Raw genomic sequence first — 20,495 nt, 5'->3', positions numbered from 1 at the left:
ACAAATATCTGTGTTCATCACACAAATAAATGCCCTTACCGGGATTTGAACCCAGGACCGCGGCATAACAGGCAAGGTGACTACCGACTGAGCCAGACTGGTCGTTATACTTATTATTTGTTATTATAAAGCAATAACTCATTGTGTACATTTTAAGAGTAGGATAGGTACAGATAGATGTTTAACTTGCTTTTTTTTTTAATAATAACAGATTTTTATAATTTAAGCCGAATAAATAAATGAGGTTAAATATAAGTACTTATTCGGCGCGAAACGAGTTTTTTTAACAGGGAACTTTATTTCTTTGGGAATATATACATAAATATAATCATGCCTGTATTCCCGTAAGAGGTAGGCAGAGCACATGAACCTGCTCACGTTTCAGTGGCATTCTTGGCAATTAAGGGGTTGTAAAGAACTCTAAAAATGTTTGGTAATAATTTAACCAATATCAGCAGTTTCACTTAAATAATAATCTAATAAACGCAGAAGCAAGTTTGGGCGGGAGATTGCTGGGCGGGATTGATAACGGCACTAGCGCATCGCAAATAGCGACCAAACTTGGGAAGTCAACAACTAGGTAAATATTGGTTTGACGATACTTCTACTTGTTTGCTATTTCTATTTGTTACATGCGTCTATAGGGTACGGTGATAGCTTGCTATCGGATGGCCCATGATTAAAAAAAATATTTTTTTTGTAATTATACTTAATCCGTGCTCACAAAAAAATAGGTTACATTATCACACAGATTCACTCCCACAGTAAGCTCAAGAAGGCTTGTGTTGTGTGTACTTAGACAACAATATACCTCTAAATTACCTATGTTCGTTACGTACGCACTTTACAATTCAGGTTTTTAATACTAAAAATTCAACAGTAAAACCGACTGAATGAAATTGGTAATAGGCGAGACGACTAAAGAAACTAAATAGTCCGTCAGTTAGATTTTCAAAGAATTTTAGACACGCATTTTTTATTTTTTCTCGTAAACGAATAACCTAACCACAAAATTAAAATTTTGAAAAAACCCCCGACCGCGACATAGTGGACCGATTTTCATGAAACATGGCTAAGAACACTCCCGACTAACTCAGCTTTCAAACAAAAAAAACTAAATCGAAATCGGTTCACCCGTTCGGGAGCTACGGTGCCACAGACAGACACACACACAGACAAACAGACAGACAGACAGACAGACGGACAGACAGACAGACAGACAGACAGACAGACAGACACGTCAAACTTATAACACCCCGTCGTTTTTGCGTCGGGGGTTAAAAATGACGACGGTACAGTGCGTTGAAGTTTCGCGTGACGTCACGCCTAAGTACAATTTTTACTTAGACGCGACGTCACGAGCCCCCACTCCGGAACTTTGAAGCTCTGTATCTTTGTATTTTTTCATTAATTAGAAAAGGCGAAAAATATGTGTTCAGTATTTTTGGATGATCTAACTGACGGACTAAACAGAATGCCATTTTATTTATGTAATCGTCATCCCTATTTGACTAATATTATAACAAAATGTTACAACAAAGTTTCAAATTAAAAATTGCACTCTTTATCACGAAATCGTAACCGCACTGGTGTGTGCCAGCTTTACAGTTGTTTTGGCCCGTTTTTATTTTCAAAGCGCCCGTATCGTTATCAGCGCCGCCCAGGCCGCCCAGCCGCTCTACAACGTGTTCAACTTTCAATTTGATGTATAGTTAAAACGACAAAGGAAAGGGTCATTATCTGAGAATATGTCTGTCGTAACAAACTGCAAGTATACTTTATAAAATGGTAGGTAAAATTACGATACAAGTGAGGAAAAGAGGAAGTTCGAGACGAGTGGCGATAAATTAAAACACAGGGTTTTAAATCGACACGAGTTACGAATTTCTTTTTCAGTATAAACTTAATAATTTCGACTCAACAACAACACTTTTACTAAGAAGAAAAAAGCTCGTGGTTCGAAGTAGTAGTAGCTCATTCAGCACAGAAATAGAAATAAAAAAAAATTTTTTGATATTAATAGTTGACTACGGAACCCTAAAAAGTGCAATGTTTAACTCGAACTTAATATCCATCACATGGGAGTAGAAAATTAGAAGCCCACAGAGCATTTTTTTGTATTGATGACTTAAACAACCACAAAATTTAAATTTTCAAAGAAACCACCGACCGCGACATAGTGGACCGATTTTTATAAAACATGGCTAAGAACACTCCCGAGTAACTCAGCTTTCAAACTAAAAAAAGACTAAATCAAATCGGTTCATCCGTTCGGAAGCTACGATGCCCACAGACAGACGCACACACAGACAGACAGACAGACGGACAAACAGACAGCAGACACGTCAAACTTATAACACCCCGTCGTTTTTGCGTCGTTGGTTAAAAATGGCCCTTAAAAGGCAAAATTTCATATTTTACATCTATCACGTGTATGTAGAAATTTATGAAAGCACACAGCACATAACGGGTCCTAGTCACACAATATCAATTCCGAGTGTCGCCGAGACAAAACCCAGGAGATACAATATTTGGTGCGGCCGCGATAGAGCGGGTGGCGGCGAACGATAACCGACCGCGCTAGGGTTGTCGCTGCCTGGTCATGGTTTATGCAACTAAAAAAAAAATGGGGGGACACCTTACACAGACCAACTTAGCCCCAAACTAAACAAAGCTTGTACTATGGGTGCTAAGCGACGATATACATACTTAAATAGATAAATACATAGTTATATACATATAAAACAGCCATAACTCAAGAACAAATATCTGTGCTCATCAAGTCATTGAACTCACACATCTCACTTTTTCACACATAAACATCTAACTACAAATTATTCCTGAAGGCCCAAAAAGCCTTTAATATATAAATTACGATACACTTGCAGACGAGAAGAAATTCGAAACTAAAGGCGATCATTTCCACACGAGTTACAAATTCTTCTTCGCATGTGTATCGTACAACGTTTCACAGTATAGTTAGTTACGAAGTTTTGACATGACAAGTACTATTCGCAAACTAGTTTTGACGTGTAAAATTTTATTTTATCAATAAAGGATTGTATTGTATTGTATTGTATTGTATTGTATTGTATAGTGTGGAAAGAAGCCATATGTACTGTAAAAATATTTAACCAAACGACTATCTTTGGGCCGGTCACCAAACCGTCTGTCTCCGTTAAAGGGTTCGTTAAATTTTATTGTATGGGAAGTTCCGTAGACGTCTGTTGCGTGACGATGATGTGTCTGTCAAATGTGGTTGATGCAACTGGCCCTTAGTAAAAGTAATATAAAATTCCACATGTCTTTCCCATCACGGAACAATGGTATTCCGGACCTTTGGGAGGCGTGCGCGGGGCCGAAGCCAACGCGTAGAGGCCCTTTCGACACTTTAATGAAATGTAAGGGGTACACCGAGCGGATGTTGCCCTTGCCCGTATCATGGGACACACGCAGAGGCAACACCCGCCAGGGTGTAAGGACTATTTGAGAGTTAATGGAATCTAAAATGAACTGGTCTATTTTGATGAAAGTGATGGACTAAATACTGGGCTATAAATTCCACATTATTATTAAGTTTTTATTTTTTTATTTATTAAACTCAAGAATTACAAAACATAACTTAAATACAATGGTCCACAAAACTACAGTTAGTTTGACTGTGGAGTCGTTTCAGTCTCTTTTATACAGTTTTCTTATTAAAATAGTTAAATATACAAATGAATATATAACTTCTAAATTTGTTAGAGTTGGTAGTGGCAGCCCTGCGGCATGCGTCTCGTAGATGCACCGTTATCAGCGCCGCCCAGGCGTATCGCTATCCGCCCGCCCAGGCGGTCTCTTTAAAATATTATGAATTACCCGCTCTCCGTAGAGTTATGTTTGTGACGATATGTCAGGTTTAACTCTATATTGAGATCGGGAAGTGTTAGTTATTAGATTTGAAGCGTTTAGATCTTTAGTTTATTTTTATTTTTATTGTGTTTTGGGTTAAATTTATTTATTTATTTATTTATTCTTTATTGCACATAAAAAAATAAGTACAAATGGTGGACATAATGCCTTAAGGCATTCTCTACCAGTCAACCACTGGGTTAAAAAGAAACATTTGGTATGTGCAGGCATCGTGACAGAAAACAATAATCAGATATCACTTTCTATTCTACTATTTACAAATTAAAACTATTATCATTAAATACTATAATGAGGGGATGAACTTACACATATACTCTATAAGATATACTTACATAAACAGCTACTTATATACATAATACCTACATGTACCTACAACGAAACGTTAATCACGAGCCAGTGAAGTGCTTACGAACCATGCGTTTGAAAATAAATTTACTTGGAGCTTTTCTAATATTAAGTGGAAGGCCGTTCCACAGGCGTATTGCCTGGACTGTAAAAGAGTTGGTCATGAAACCGGTGCGATGAGGCGGAATGGAAAGCTTGAGGCTGCGGGAGGTACGGAGAACACACCCGGGGCGAGCAGAAACAAACTTGAACTTGGACTTGAGATATTCCGGTGTATTCGGTTCAAAAAGGACAGAGTAAAGGGAAGTTAACAATCTCAATGACCTACGCTCTCGGATGGTTAGCCAATTAAGTCGCTTACGATAAGCTGATACGTGGTCGTATTTCCGAAGGCCAAATATGAACCTAATACAATTGTTAAGCAATCTGTCCAGTTTGTTGAGTGTGGTTTGCACAACGTTGGAGTAGCACACATCAGCATAATCAATTACCGGAAGTACGAGACCTTGAACGAGAAGGGTTTTTGTGCTTACTGGCAGGAAGTTTTTGAACCTGTAAAGTGATCTTAGCGTGTTCGTCACTCTGCGACATACATCAGACACCTGGGGTTCCCACGTAAGACCACTGTCTATAATTAGACCAAGATTTTTTACTTTGGATGATAGCGGTATCACGACATCCTCAAACATGATTGGTGCGATACTTTTTAAATCCATCAACGCAAGCATTCGTGGACTCCCAACTACGATCGCTTGACATTTAGTTGGGTTAACGACGATCCCAAAAGAACGTGACCATGCAGAAAGACGTATTAAATTATTATTTATGATAGAGACTGCATGATCCACATCTTTAACGTTCGCTTGTGTGTATAACTGTAGATCGTCAGCATAAAGGTGGTACGAGCAGGTAATTTTAGGGGTAATCATATTGATGAAAATTGAAAAAAGAAGAGGTGAAAGAATGCCGCCCTGTGGAACTCCAGCAGAGAGATCACACCAGTCAGAGGTGGTACGGTCAGCACGAACAGATTGTCGGCGATCCTGGAGATACGAAGCAAACCACTGAACTGCCGACGATGACATATTTAAGTGACTAAGGCAGGCCAGCAGAAGGTCATGGTTAACCGCATTAAACGCGTTCGAGAAGTCAACAAGTACTAGCAATGTTAACTGAGAGGCCTCCATACCTTGTCTGACATCTTCGACTACTTTAAGCAGAGCGGTGCAAGTGCTGTGCCCCGGGCGAAAACCCGACTGAAAAGGAGACAGAATTTGATTGGAGTAAACATGAGACGACAACTGCTTATGGACGATAGCTTCAACTATCTTGGAAAGAAAGGGAAGAATGGAAATAGGGCGAAAATCTTTTAGAGTAATGGGGTTTGAAATTTTGGGAAGAGGTATGACATAGGCTTTTCGCCATGCTGAAGGAAATACTCCGGTAGTGAGTGAAAAGTTAACAATGTGAGTTATAACAGGGAGGACACAATCCAAGATGCTAACGATCATTAATCTGCTCAAATCGTCATGACCTACTGCGTTTGATTTAACTGATTTTATTACCTTACCTATATCATCGTCAGTGGCTGGAGATAGTGAAAAAGTTACATCAGAAAGATAAGGCAATGTCTTAATGTACTCTAAACTTTTGGCTAATGTAGTTGAATCTAAAGGTAACGTTTTAGCAAAGTGACAATTTAAGTCATTAAGGGGCAATGAGGAGGTAGTTGGACAAGTGGATTTGACAACGCCAATTGATTTTAAGAATTTCCACGTTTCGGCTTGTGAAGAACATGCGATATTGTCGTGGATATATTTCCTCTTGGCTGCCCTCACGATCTGATTACATTTATTCCTGGCTGTTTTAAAAATGTTCCATTTATCTACGCAGCGGTCTCGCTTGTACCTCCTAAATGCCCGATCGCGTCTTGCCATAGCAGTTCTCACTGCCTGGTTAATCCACGGCGCAGGGGGGCGCTTTAACTTTACTGTACGTATGGGAGCATGTATATTAAATAGCTTCAGCACAGTCGAATTAAATAAGTTCACAGCCTCGTCAACGGATTGTGCCGAAAATATCGTCGACCAGTCCTCTGTGTTAGCGTCACGTCTTAAAGTGTCAATGTCGAGCTTAGCGAAACTACGGATTTGGACAGTGACACGTTGCGGTTTGGGAGGTCGGACTCGGTAACTCAGGTAAATAAGGTCATGATGCGAAAAGCCTGGGGCCGGAAACTGACCGACAGCATCTGCAAGATCAATAGACGAGACAATAACAAGGTCTAACCAGGAGTCTGACGTATCTGCGTTGTGGTGAGTGGGCTTAAGAGGAAGAACTGCTAAGTCAGTAGACTCCAAAGTAGCATATAATTTTCGCGCTCTAAGATTGTCTTTGAGAAGGTCTGTATTAAAATCCCCCATGATTAACTTAGTAAATTGTGGCGTAGGAGAGGCTGGCAACCTGTCACTGCAATGTCACAATTTGGATTTCTTTCAACCCCTCTTTGCCAAGAGTGGCACTGAAACTTAGTAGTTCATGTGCTCTGCCTACCCCTTTATGGGATACAGGCGTGATTATATCGTCACTACTTTGAAAAAATCTCGTATCTGTTGCTCTACTACTGCTCCTCAAAGTTAAAACGCAGTAAGTCTATATGCATTGCATACATACTTATTACATTTTTCTTTTCATTGACATAAGAAGATACAAGTTTTTGTCAAAGTAGTGACGATATACATATATATGTATGTATGTATGTGTTTTAATTGTAGCAGTAGAGAAAATTCAATATCTAAAACATAGTTAATATTGTAGTACATGTCAGCCCAATAATGTATTATTTATGTACAGATACCGGCATAAATATGTGATGATTTCTACACCTTGTCGCATTAACGTCTTGTTTGAAATGCCATACGAAATTGGCAAACGATTTAAAGCGACATGGTACAGATATCATCACTTATCTATGTCGGTGACTGTACATAAATAAATTCACACCTCTATTTCCAAAAGTGGTAGAGCAATAAAACTGCTCAGTTTCAGTACCAATCTTAACGATTAACGAGTTGAAATAAGCAATGTATGTAAATATTAATATATTTTTATTCTATTAGTTTTTCTACCTCTCGTAACACTAGATATTGGATCCTAAAAAGGCCACTATAATTTTAATTATAAATCTACCGTGAGAAACTGACATATTAAACACGTAAAACCGGGTAACTCACGTAAAATTGTTGAAGATCGCTCGACATGTTTCGCTCCGTAACGAGGAGCATTTTCACTGAGCACGCGCGACGCCTATACAATGAAAATGCTCCTCGTTACGGAGCGAAACATGTCGAGTGACCTTTGACAATTTTACGTGAGTTACCCGATTTTACATGTTTAATAGGCTACTATAAATCACTATGAATAATTCATTTAGTATTTATTTATATTCCTCAACTCTTTATTTCTTCTTTCAGTGTTTAGTCTCCCTAGAAACTAAAGGGTACCTGCCGCTGTCTGTTATCAGCGCCGCCCAGTTATCGTTCGTTATCGCCGCCCGCCCAGGCTATTATAGAACGTGTGATTCACAAAGAAAACATCTTATTGAATTAATAATTTAACAATAGATCTTTACCAAAATTGTGTATAACCGATAAACAATTGATTTAATAATGATTAATAAACTTTAGAAGAGAAGTAAATTCTCATTTAGTGGAATTTAGCTATCTCCAATTTCTTTCGTTACTCTAGGAACTGAAGGGTACCTGCCCTAGCCGTTATCAGCGCCGCCCAGCTGTCACCGCCCGCCCAGGCTCTTTAAACGACGTGTGAGAATTCACAAAGAAAATATTATATTCACTGATTTAAAGCAAACTTTTAAAATATTTTAATGTGTATTTAATAATTCCTTATAAGAAATTAATTTTCGATTCCTGTAAAATATTTTGAGCAGTATTTTAATTCAAAAACTGCATTTGTTTTACAACAAAAGCGGCTTTGAATTTTTAAAAAAGCCAAAGGTTGAGTTAATAAATGATTTCAGCGTTTTCTTTACATATATCTAAAACATTAAATAGGCAAATACTACACTGAGAGAAAATACAACCAGTTTTCATGTTCGTTCAACAAGTTTTTTGATTAAAATAGCGCCTACGTGCTCTTTGGTTCAAACAACAAGCTACTTGTCATTTGAATCGGCAATATATTTGAATCAACAAGTCGATTTTATAAAAACAACCTGACACATATTGTTTTAAACATACGTTTGGCTGATTCAAACGGATAAACCGCAACAAGTCGAACTTGTTAAATTCACAATGCAAATTTCTCTCAGTGTAAGTATCAACAAACATTTTAAAATTTTAAAATTATTTTAGTTGAATAGCCCTAGGAACTAAGTGTACCTGCCCTAGCCGTTATCAGCGCCGCCCAGCTATCGCTATCGCCGCCCGCCCAGGCTCTTTAAACGACGTGTGCGAATTTACAGCCCCACTGTTATGAGTTAGAACTGTTTTACTTTGTTTTATGTTCGTTTAAATTAAAAGAATTATTGTTTTTAGGGTTCCGTTCCAAAAAGGTGATTAAAGAACCCTGTGACTCTGTCTGTCCGTTCATCTGTCCATCCTTTTGTAATATTTCACATTTAACTTAAGTGAGGTTGCAGTTTGGCGTTCACTAATTTTAAAATGATAATGATACATAAGTGTTAAATAATAGGTACCTTACCTATAGACATTTAAACTTATTTATGAACTGTTTTTTTAGCTGGTTTTTGAAAACGAATGATTTCTAAAAAAAAAAGGTAAAATTTGTTTTGTTTATAAGTTAGAAAATTAAGATGTAAAAAGGTAGATTTTTATAAGTAAAATGATGTAGGAATTATATTTATTTAAATTGAAAAACTTGATACACAAAATAAATACTTTACACTAAAATATTTCAGTTCTAGGCTTTTTAGCTGTTATCACATTCTGTAGGGCGGAATAACACGCGGCAGGCATCTTATCAGATAGCTGCGCGGAAGTGATAACAGCCGCCCGCCTTACATATTTCACGCCGACTTTCCCAGCTAAAGTCATGAGCGTGAAAATATTGTATGGTCCTGTTAACTAATTTGTTTTTTAATATTTTAAACAGGAACGTTCAAAACGTTTAAGATTGGTTCAGAGTAGATACTTACCCTCTTATTCATAAATGATCACTAAAGTTATCAAGCTGATAAAGTTCGTTTGTCCCTTTCTATCGCACCAATACGTCGGAAAGGGACAAACGAACTTTATCGGTTTGATAACTTTAGTGTACGTTTATGAATAAAGGGGTTAGAATGCAAAATTATCAAATTAGGATATACCTACTAGGCAATACATACGAGTATAACCTTACAATCTCACATCTTAGGCACAGTGTAATAAACATTTGTTAGTCGTATACCTCGAAATCAAAAAATCCTTGTAGCTTTTCACCTAATCGCGTTTTGCCGCGATAGCGTATTTTGTTGTAGCGTGTAATAATGATAGTATATTTTGTTAGTCGCATATATTTTCAATAGATTTTTACAACAATAGCAGACTTTTATGTAGCGTTTATCACTAATAGCCTATTCAGTCAGCCGCAAATATTTAGTCGCATTTTACCTGGGTCGCATATTATTGTATTAATGGCTTTAAAAAAAAGTCTATATCACTGGGATATAATACGTGGTCAAATGGACATATATCAACATCAACATTTGCATTAGTAATACTTTATTAGTACCACAATACCAGTGATATGCACAACGAGGTTATATAACCAGGAGAAAACCTACAAATGCAAAATGCATTTGCAAAACAGAACTAAAGAGTTAAAGTGTAAGAAATATCACGATATCTAATAATGCATTACAAACAAATATCTATTGAGGTGAAAAGCGACTACAGTAAAAAAAGGCAGGATAATAAATATACTATGAATTTTATACATCATTGTAATTGGCGACCAAAAATCATACTACAAGAAAAAAATATTGTTCAGAAATTTTGAGATCGCTGCGAAACGCGAATAGGTGAAAAGCTAGAAGGATTTTTTGATTTCGAGGTATACGACTAACAAATGATCGTACAGTATGGCCACTCCTGCTCCCCGCTGAAAGTGCCGCCCACCCGCTCTCGGTTACCTTACAGTTAGCGCCTGTCAAAAACGCGACCAGTCGACCTGTCATATCTCACTCATACAAGCATGGTACGCGTTCACCTACACGAGCTTAGACTGTGTGCTGGGAACGCGCCTCTTTCATATATTTAATCGCCAGTGTCCGAGGTGTGTTTTAGGTATCATTTTCGTTAAATTATTACAATAATAAGAAAAACGATATTAGAGAAAACTATTAGGTAAGGATAAAATTTTCATTGCAATTGTAAGTAAAAGTTATCTGTTTACAATTTTCATACGTCCTGCGGCGCAATCCCACACTGCCATATCAATTTCTTAAGTTACCTTTTTTGCCAATAGATTAACCACAGATGTCATATATACCATAGATCAAGCAAACGTATCTACTTAGCGTGTCAAATGAACTCAGTGAAATCCACTGAATTGTCAGTCTTTAATCGCAGCTTGTAGCTTTCGGGCGTCAATTTTTGTAAGTTGAAGTCAATCAAAACATAAAAAATGCCTCGTTACGTGATATTCAATTGCAACAACACAAAAATTATGAACAATCAAGAGCCTGAGACATATTTAAAATTACAGGCAAGAAACAACTTCAGTACAAAATTTGACACGCTCGGCCCCTATACAAATAGATGAACTTGTTTCTTCTATATAAATAAAGTTCTGTGAGATTAACCGTTAACAAAACGAAACATTTTACACAATGAAAACAACATGATGGTCAAATATTACTTGTGTATACATATGAATATTTACCTAAAGGTTGCCTGGAAGAGATCGCTCTTTAGCGATAAGGACGCCTGTTGTTTACCTCTATTTTAAAGAATTGTAATATGTGTCTTTCTATGTACCTACACTTCTGAGGCCGTGCAATAAAGTGAATTTGTATTGTATTGTATTGTATGAATATGTTAAGCGATAGATTTGAATGGAACTATAAGAATATGTCACCTAATTTGTCTCGCGTTAACCCCCACACGGCGCGTGGCGCAACCCCACATGCCATATCAATTTCCTAAGCACGGCGCGATTTTACAGCGCTCATTTTATCACTTTGAATCATAGCTGCATTAGGGCTGTCGACAACTCGACACAGATTTAAGCGTATAAAAATATTAACATGACTCAATAATCTAAATGTTGAATTGTTCGTTTTATTACATACTAGTCTTTTCCCGCGGCTTCGTCCGCGTAGTAATCTATTTTCCCATACAAACTTTGGACCCCCCTTGCACCCCCTTAGAAGGTGAATTTTGAAAAATCCTTTCTTAGTGCTCCTCTACACCTTTTAAGGAACCTACGTGCCAAATTCTTTCTTTCTTTCTTTAAATTTAGAATCTCTAGGGCCAGCGGTTTCAGCTGTGCGTTGATATGTCAGTCAGTCAGTCAGTTTCGTCTTTTACATACTTAGATTACCTACCTACATATTGACAAAAAAAACTGGTCTATCACGCATATTTTAGTACCTACCCTACACGTAAAGTGGGGAGTGATTTTTTTTATTTCAACTCTAACGTGTGATATATGGTTGGATAGATATTTAAAGGGTTTACTAAAATATTTTTTTTTTTAAATGCTCATAATTTGTGAAATAATTGCTCCTAAAGTAAAAAAAAAATGTGTCCCCCCCCTCTAACTTTTGAACCATAAGTTTAAAAAATATGAAAAAAAAAAACACAAAAGTAGAACTTTATAAAGACTTTCTATTAACTAACTTTATAAAATCATTTTGAACTTGATAGGTTGAACAGTTTTAAAAAAAAAATACGGAAATTTACGGAACCCTACACTGAGCGTGACCCGACGCTCTTGGCCGGTTTTTTCCAACGTTTCGGTCAGGTCGCCCGCGATCATGACCACTGCAACCTTGGAAATAGTATTTTATGCAACAGGCATTTAAAGGAGGTCAACTTTCGTGAAATCCGCACTGTTTCCTACAAGTATTTTGACTTGTCTTCTGCAATGTTTCTGCACTCACCCTGTCGCTCGCACTCCCCGCGCCGCCGCCCGCCCCGGCCGGCGCCCCGCGGCCCGCTATATCCCTTAACGGCTACCTAACAATGCTGTAAGAGCTATATCGTATGCGTGGGTACGCGGGGCGCCGGCCGGGGCCGGGCATCTTTTATGTAGGGTTTTAACGATCTATGCACGACACGGTAAATGACGAATAACAACACGGGAGTAGAAAAAAAGGTAAAATAATGTTAATTAATCGCGCTTGACCTGTGTGTGACTTTAAATATGAGTACAAAGCGCGAGAAGTTAAAGTGTAACATTTCATTTCCTGTACATATTTCCCAGTAGTTGAAAAGTTGAAACCCTACCTCGCCTGGGCGGGCGCTATCGCCGGCCGCAGCTATCGCCTATAACTGGTAACGCGCATTGTCTTTTTGCCGCTAAGTTCGCTCCAAAAAGGATTCTGTTTGTTTTGAATGCAGTTTATCTATTGATTTTTTAAGTTTTTGCTTTTATTCAGCTTGCGGTTGCTGTTAGAAAAACATTGCGAAAATAATTCTCACGTGTATATATTTAGACTGCGCATTATGACAATAGTAATGTGAGTCACAATTTCAAGTCCTTATATGCATGATGCTAATTTAACTTTAGGGTATCTCATGAATCAATCTGTGTAAGAATGTCCTATAATATTTATTTATTTATTTAATCTCATAGAACCGCCCGATCCAAAATTTAACAAACGTATCAGTAAAAGTATAAATCAGATCCATATCGCCACCAGAGCTAATGTTCGATGTATTAAGAATAGAATAGAATAGAATATTTTTTTATTCGTAAGCACTTAACAACGGCGATAACAATATAATATACACAAAAATTAACGACACACAAACAAGTAACCATACACACAAAGGCTAACAAACAAAAGTGCCACGAAATGGTCTCATCTCAGCATGTTGCTGGCGACTTCCAGCGCTGGTCTTCCGATGAGGCCATTTGGTGAAAACAATCACGACAGGTAACAATTTATGAATACAACACTAAAAAAAATAAAAAATATCAAAAAAGAAAGTATGCAAAAGACAACAAAGATTTATAACAGACATTACATTATTACACAATATTATCGGGTCGGACTCGTCATAGCCGTACATTAAAATAATTTTGACTACATCTAGCGCCATCCGGCCATTACGGGAACTAAAATGACATACCAAAAAGCACGAGTACAAGGACAAACAAAAATTGGCAATGCAAACTTAAATTATTAATTAATAACAATAAAAGGCTGAGAATATTTCAGAATGTAGTGTGCCATGGCAATACAGACGGAACATAAACTATGTGGTAAGTAAAAACAGAGACTACAGGCAACTTGTATCATGTAAGCAGGTTTCCTGGTTGAATTGGTGGCTAAGCATGTATTGTTTGAGCTTTGTTCTGAAACTATAAATACTTTGCAGGTTCCTCATAGGTGGTGGGACATTATTCCAACACTTTGAAGCGTTATACCGGTAGCTGCCCCGGAAGGCTGCCGAAGCATGGCGTGGCGTCAGCAAATGACTTCCACAATTGCGGCGGTCGCGGAGCTTGATGCAAGATAACTTATCAAAAAGATATGCAGGTGTTTTATACTTAAGAACTCCGAAAAGCAAACAAGCCAGATGAAGTTTACGACGGTGCTGCATTTTGAGAATTTTGTGACTATTGAGAAATGGAGTGACGTGTGCTCTCAACGGAATGTCAAAACAGAAGCGAGCACAAGCATTTTGAACACGTTGGATGAGTCTCTTTGTTTTAGCCAGAAGCCTAGGCCCAGTTACAATATCCATATAGTTCAGTTTTGACAGTACCAGCGACTCGGTCAGTTGAATGCGCAAGGTTTCGCTAAGGTATGGGCGAATTTTATATAATACCTTTAGCTTGTAAAAGCAACTTCTTACAGCTTCAGCAGTGTGCTTCTCGTAACGAAGTCCACAATCCATTAAAAGTCCCAAATTCCGTGCTTCATACACCCTTTCAATTGGTTCATCCATCAGCATAATATTCACTGACATACTGACACCCGCCAGTTGTTGCTTACTGCCAAAGATAAGGTACTTTGTTTTATTTGGGTTGAGCACTAAGCAGTTTTGTCTAGCCCAGGTTGCTATACTTGCGAGGTCATAATTTAGTTTCTCTATAGCATAGTCAACCTCTGCTGGCTTACATGATAAGTAGATCTGAATGTCATCTGCGTATATGTGGTATCTACAGTGTTTAATGTGAAACCTAACGTCTGCAGAATAGAGAACAAATAGGAGCGGGCCGATTACAGATCCCTGTGGGACTCCTCGGTTAAGCTTAGCTTTTTCTGAAAGAAGTGAGAAACCGTCACCAGAGCGCACCTTGACCATCTGCCATCGGTTACTGAGGTAGCTATGGAACCATTGTATAGTTTTCTGATCAAAACCATAGTAAGCTAGCTTTGATAGAAGTAGATCTATATTTATACAATCAAATGCCCTAGAAAAGTCTAGGAGCACTAAAAGAGTACACATACCCTTATCCTGAGCATCTAATATGTTGTCAGTGACATCAAGCAAAGCAGTTGTGGTGCTACGTCCTTTCCGGAAACCCGATTGGACGTCTGGCAAAATGTTATTAGTTTCAAGGTAGGCAGTTAACTGTGCACAGACAACTTTCTCCATTATTTTTGACAGACATGGGAGTATGCTAATTGGCCTGAGGTCTTTAATAGTAACAGGGTTGGGAATTTTGGGCAGAGGATTTACAACTGCTAACTTCCAAATATCAGGAAAGGTGCATGATAGAATAGACTTATTAATTAAACTAGTCATAATGTCAATTGTGGAAGGAAGCGTAAGAATAAGCATATGTAAATTTATCCCATCAGCACCCTCTGCATTAGACTTTAAATTCCTAATTATTTTAGTGACTTCACTCGAGTTAATTGTTTTTAAATGGAATACTGTGTCGCTGTGCCTGTGAAATTCAAAATAGGTTAACTGTGACATAGTTACATCTGTAGTTCCCGGCAGGTCAAGAAAATGTTTATTTATTACGCAAGGATTATTGAAAGTTGAAGGTAATTCATTATTCTTAGTGGGTAATATTGTTGATTTCAGATTTTTCCATAATGTTTTAGGGTCATTTATTTTACTATTTATATTTTGTTTAAAATAAGCCACCTTTTCGAAATATAGAGCCTTGTTCACTACAGACTTAAGGTCCTTGTAATATTTTTTTTTTATATCATTCGGGTTTTTGTGAAAGTCTGTTGCAGCAGTGTCGCGCAGATGCATCATGAACTTGACAGTGTCAGTAATCCACGGGCAAGATTGTACTTTGACTAAGGATGTTTTTACGGGGGCATGTACATCAAATATAGTGAGAACTTTTTGGTTGAATATACTTACTATGTCATTGACACTGTCAAGATCCGACATCAGTTCCCACCCCGCGTTCTGCAGGATTATTAGAGTTTGAATCGGGTAAATTAACTTTTGGCCCAAAACCAAGGACACATTTGTTTGAAGTTTTTTCCAAACGAAACATGTATAATAGGATAGGAAGTCTTGTCCAAATCCATGTTAACATTAATTGAAGTACGTATTATCTATCTCAGTCTGTCCTATGGGAATTCTGGAGATGCAGATAGAAGTTAGCAGACTCTCAGGGGCTGTATGGCCAATTGAATTTAGTCTAGACAATTAAATTATACAAGAACTCATTTATTATCTGAATAGATATGTAAATTGGTATTATATGTACAAAAGTAAATTTAATAAGATCATTTAGCTACCCTTTGTTTGACATAATGACGTAATGATTGCCAGATTATCATTAGTCATAATTCTGAAACGGTTAACTTTTCAGGGTTTTCGTTCAGGACATACATAGACAGGTTAGGTTAGGTTAGGTTTGTTTTATGGCAATCCGAAAAAGTTACGTGTGAGAAAAACTAAATTGTGACTAACGAAAATGTGAACAAACGATTCATTATGACTTAGGACTTTATGAGAAGCAATAGAGACCCGATGTATTCTACATACAATATTATAAGTCTTATTAATTAATTTTGGAATTTCCATTCGCGATATCTCCCTTATTGCACAATGCAGCACAGATTACCCAAGCTATAGTCTCTCCAACGAGTCGTGGTATCGTATAGTCTGTCCAACGAGACGTGAGCGCCTGCTATCTAATTACTAATAACCGCTTTAGTGGTTAGCGGGCCTTACTTCCGACACGATAGAGGAAGCTATTGATTACACTTAGCTCATTTTAGAGCTAAGTTTAGAACTTTAGGCTATTAAGTCTTAGAATTTATTAGGAAGTAGGTACTAATATTAGGAAGTATAGAAAAGTTAGTAACAGAAACTACATAATAAGAAGCGTGTTTCATATAAAAAAAAAAACCTTTAAATAGAATTACAACGTGGCTTTACTAATGAATTGAAAGTGACAGTAGTTTATTTGTCATAAGTAGAAATCTTATAAATATTAAGTAGGTGTTAAAATATTTAATATATTTTTTAATAAGTTAGAAAACAAATATTTGAAATCTAAAACAATAAACCGCGCGAGTAAATATGTTTCAGTAATACATATTCTTAGTTTCTTCTATAAGCCCGTTCAGCTTTTATTCGTTTACAAATTTCAAATGTAGGTACTTAAGTACATATCTTTTTTAAATAAAAAAAGTAAAATGATAGTAGGTAGTTATTTAAAATCAAAAGCGTTCAGATTTCAATTATTCGACGATCCATATCTAATCCAGATCGAATAATGAAAATCTAAAAACTATTGAAACCGCAGACAGTTTTAAACCGCACACAGCCAACCTAAAACAAGCCACAAGCGTCCCATTCACGGGCACGATATTAAAACGCAATCCATCGCGCGGCCAGGCCACGACTCGGCGTGTCAGTCGCGAAATATCGCGCGCGCTAATCGCGCCGGGCATCGCGCGTCGCGGCCACCCCGCGCGCGATCGCGCGATACTGGCCGCTGTTACACCGGAGCGAGCGGACAACCCAGCGGGTCTATGATGCTTGACATTTTTTCACTTATCTGCGTTGATAAAGTATCCGTTACGTTCTGGAAAATTTGTCAGAGTGACACATTTCTCATCCACGTTGATAGGTGATGAAATTGCAAGCATCATATGCCCCCATCTAGGCTAGCACATATTATGTCATTAATGCTATAAGAAAATTACTTGGGATTTATGTTACGAGATATACAATATGTAGGTACGTATGGAGAGAAACTTGTACGCAGATGGAAATTATCGAGACTCTCATGTAAAAGCGAATGTTGTATACTATTTACAATTATATTTCTATTTTTATAACATAAGTAGGACTCACAAAAGCAGATGAGTCGCTTAGCGCTACCATGGCTCTTGAAAATCTGCTGCACTCACTAGTGCAGTGAGGTTGAGGTTACATAATGTGGTACGCCCTGTCTATGAATATAGATCTTGTCAAACAAATACGTACGTATACATTGATATATGCATATATCTAAATTATATTTTAATTCAGCATATTATTCAGTTGGTTACATGAATTAGAGATTTTTTAATCAGGAACATTCCAAGAAAGATAAAGTTGATCCTTCATTATCTAATTTATCTATATCTATCTAAATAACATTAATCCTTATATCTTCATCAAGATATAAAGAATCAGGACAGGAAAATCCGTATAAAACAATGCTTTAACAAAAATATTAAGAAGGTTATATCGGAGGTTCTGAAGTCCTATCGGGTTCTTTGTTCGTAAGTGCTTTTCGTTACATACCATTTTTTTCCTGTTATGAGCGACGACGACGATCGTACTGATTTAGACGCAGTGCCACTTAATGTATTAAACTATTTACGTTTTTGTCCGTCCTCCTTCGACTGTAAAGCGTCAACTTTCGACCCACAGCATAATCGAAAGTTCTGCCGTAGCACAAAAAAAAATGTATTCTTCACAATTCGATCATATTTTCACCAGACCAATTGGTAAAAATCAATTTTGCTATTCGAAAACGGTAATTAATTTCATACAAATTTTAACTTGATGTCTTGAGCTGACTGGTAGAATTTACCTATTTTTAACACTTTCGCTACCAAGAACCCGACTGTCGGGTACACCGCTCGTAGAAGCGTAGCCGATTATTGTAGCTGTCGTAAGCCCGGTTTCATGTTAATCATAAATATGGAATGGAATAGATTGCTGTGGATGGATTGCTGACTAAGGATTTTTTTAGTCAGTATTTTGTTAGTGTTGATGTGGTGAAAAATTGTATGTTTCACTTGGTGGCAAAGTTTGTTTAATCTACGTGCCCCCGCAACGCTCAAGATTCCATTGCTCCCTTGTAAAAAATGTACGTATGTGACACTTTAACACTCCTACGGTGTAACATGCGCCCACTCCCGCAGAGAACATAAACTCTTCATACTGCAAGGACTCTAGACGGTTGACTTTAGGGCTATTTTTCGTTATCCCAATGTTGTTTTAAGATGGTAAATATGGCAGGGCCTGAGATTTGTCTTCCTAGAATCGGGGTCTTGGCTCGACCCCACAGACTGACGTAATAACTAACATATGTACAACTGCGTTTAATTCTATTAGGAAGGAGTTTTCGAAAATGTAATTAATTTATTTCAATGATATTTGATAAAATTTCCAACTGTTCAAGTATAAAAATAGTGTAGGTATGTCTTGGTATATTTATTGTAGAATACCTATTTAGGTACATATTATTATTTATTTTATCATAAATTTCTAATCGTATTTTTTAGTGCTGGACAACCCTAAAAATATATATAAAATTCCTACTGAACCATGAAAAAAGGAAACTTACTTTTTTAGAAGTATTTTTTTTTACATAACCGTATTTATTTATTTTATACATAAAAAAAAATATGTAAAAAGTACAAAAGGCGGACTTAATGCCTTTAACAATTATTTCGATAAACTTTATCGCATCGGTGCGTCCCTAATCGCACATACAAAGGACAAGACGTTATATCGCAAATACAATGAGGACGCCGCAGATACATGACACGTTAACTGTATTAATGACATAAGGACGGATAGTCTATCTCGCGGCGACATACTCTCGCAGCAATCATGTGCTAACCCAGATTGAATTTCCACAAATCCTATGACCTAAGCTAGGTTTCATGCCAGCAGGCATTAAAGCTAACCTAATTAAGGCACCTGTTGCAGACATATACAGGTACAGCAGACATATACATTCACACCGGATGTCGGGCACACGGTGTATAGTGTTTAGCATTTTGTCGCAGTAAGAATGCGGCAGTTTTAGTTAAACTTTATGTTTTGTTGTTGTTCAGGTGGTTTTGAAATTAAAGGATTTTTTTAAGAGATTAGTCAAGCCTCTACGGACATTTGACGTTGTTTACTTACTTACCACTCACATTTAGAAGAATTAGCTTTCAGACTCTAAAATAATAGGATCAGTCTAACCCCTTTATTCATAAACGTACTCTAAAGTTATCAAGCCGATAAAGTCGTTTGTCCTTTTCTATCACACCAATACGTCGGAAAGGGACAAACGAACTTTATCGGCGTGATAAATTTAGAATACGTTTATGAATAAGGGGGTGAAGCTGTCAACCAGTGTATGATAGTACTGTGATCGCGCGATATCATGGGACGACCAAAATAATATAATTTATGTACAGCAAGATGCAAAAGTACATGGCGAATTCATCAATGAATTCATGCATAATTTGTCCATGCAGTTTTGCAGCTCACTGTACCTATGAAAGTACTTATTTACATATCTACGTGCCATCATAACCAACAATAAGATGCTATGAGAATCTGACGTTCATTTTACTAACTGCTCACCAGTGGCGGCTGGTGAAAATTTCTGATAGGCAACACTGACGACACTCATGAGCAAAAAGAAACCAACCTTTACATTAGGTACTTTACTAGTAATCAATTTCAGGCAAGCCGGTGGGAATCGGATTGTATGGATCAGCCGCTGCTGCTGCCCACACTCCTTACATAAGCTTATAGTCTTAGATCTATGCTAAAATACTAAGGATGGAGCTAAAGCTGTCAACCAATGCAGGATAGTGCTGTGATCGCGCGATA

At 37.4% G+C, this 20,495-nt stretch overlaps 1 protein-coding gene and 1 long non-coding RNA gene across 4 annotated transcripts in view; one reads left to right on the top strand and one right to left on the bottom strand.

Annotated features, from left to right (window-relative positions):
- LOC125227220 (zinc finger protein ush) overlaps nt 1–20,495 on the bottom strand; it is a 371,106-nt gene that overhangs the window by 108,293 nt on the left and 242,318 nt on the right. The window lies entirely within an intron of this gene.
- LOC125227225 lies at nt 13,588–13,974 on the top strand. The gene is made up of 2 exons (XR_007177158.1): nt 13,588–13,713; nt 13,830–13,974. It is a non-coding gene; the product is annotated as an uncharacterized LOC125227225 (long non-coding RNA).

The sequence above is a fragment of the Leguminivora glycinivorella genome, chromosome 6 (assembly GCF_023078275.1).
Source record: "Leguminivora glycinivorella isolate SPB_JAAS2020 chromosome 6, LegGlyc_1.1, whole genome shotgun sequence".
Classification (NCBI taxonomy): Eukaryota; Metazoa; Arthropoda; class Insecta; order Lepidoptera; family Tortricidae; genus Leguminivora; species Leguminivora glycinivorella.
The sequence above is the reverse complement of the archived record's forward strand: the minus strand, read 5'-3'. Positions and strand labels throughout refer to the sequence as shown.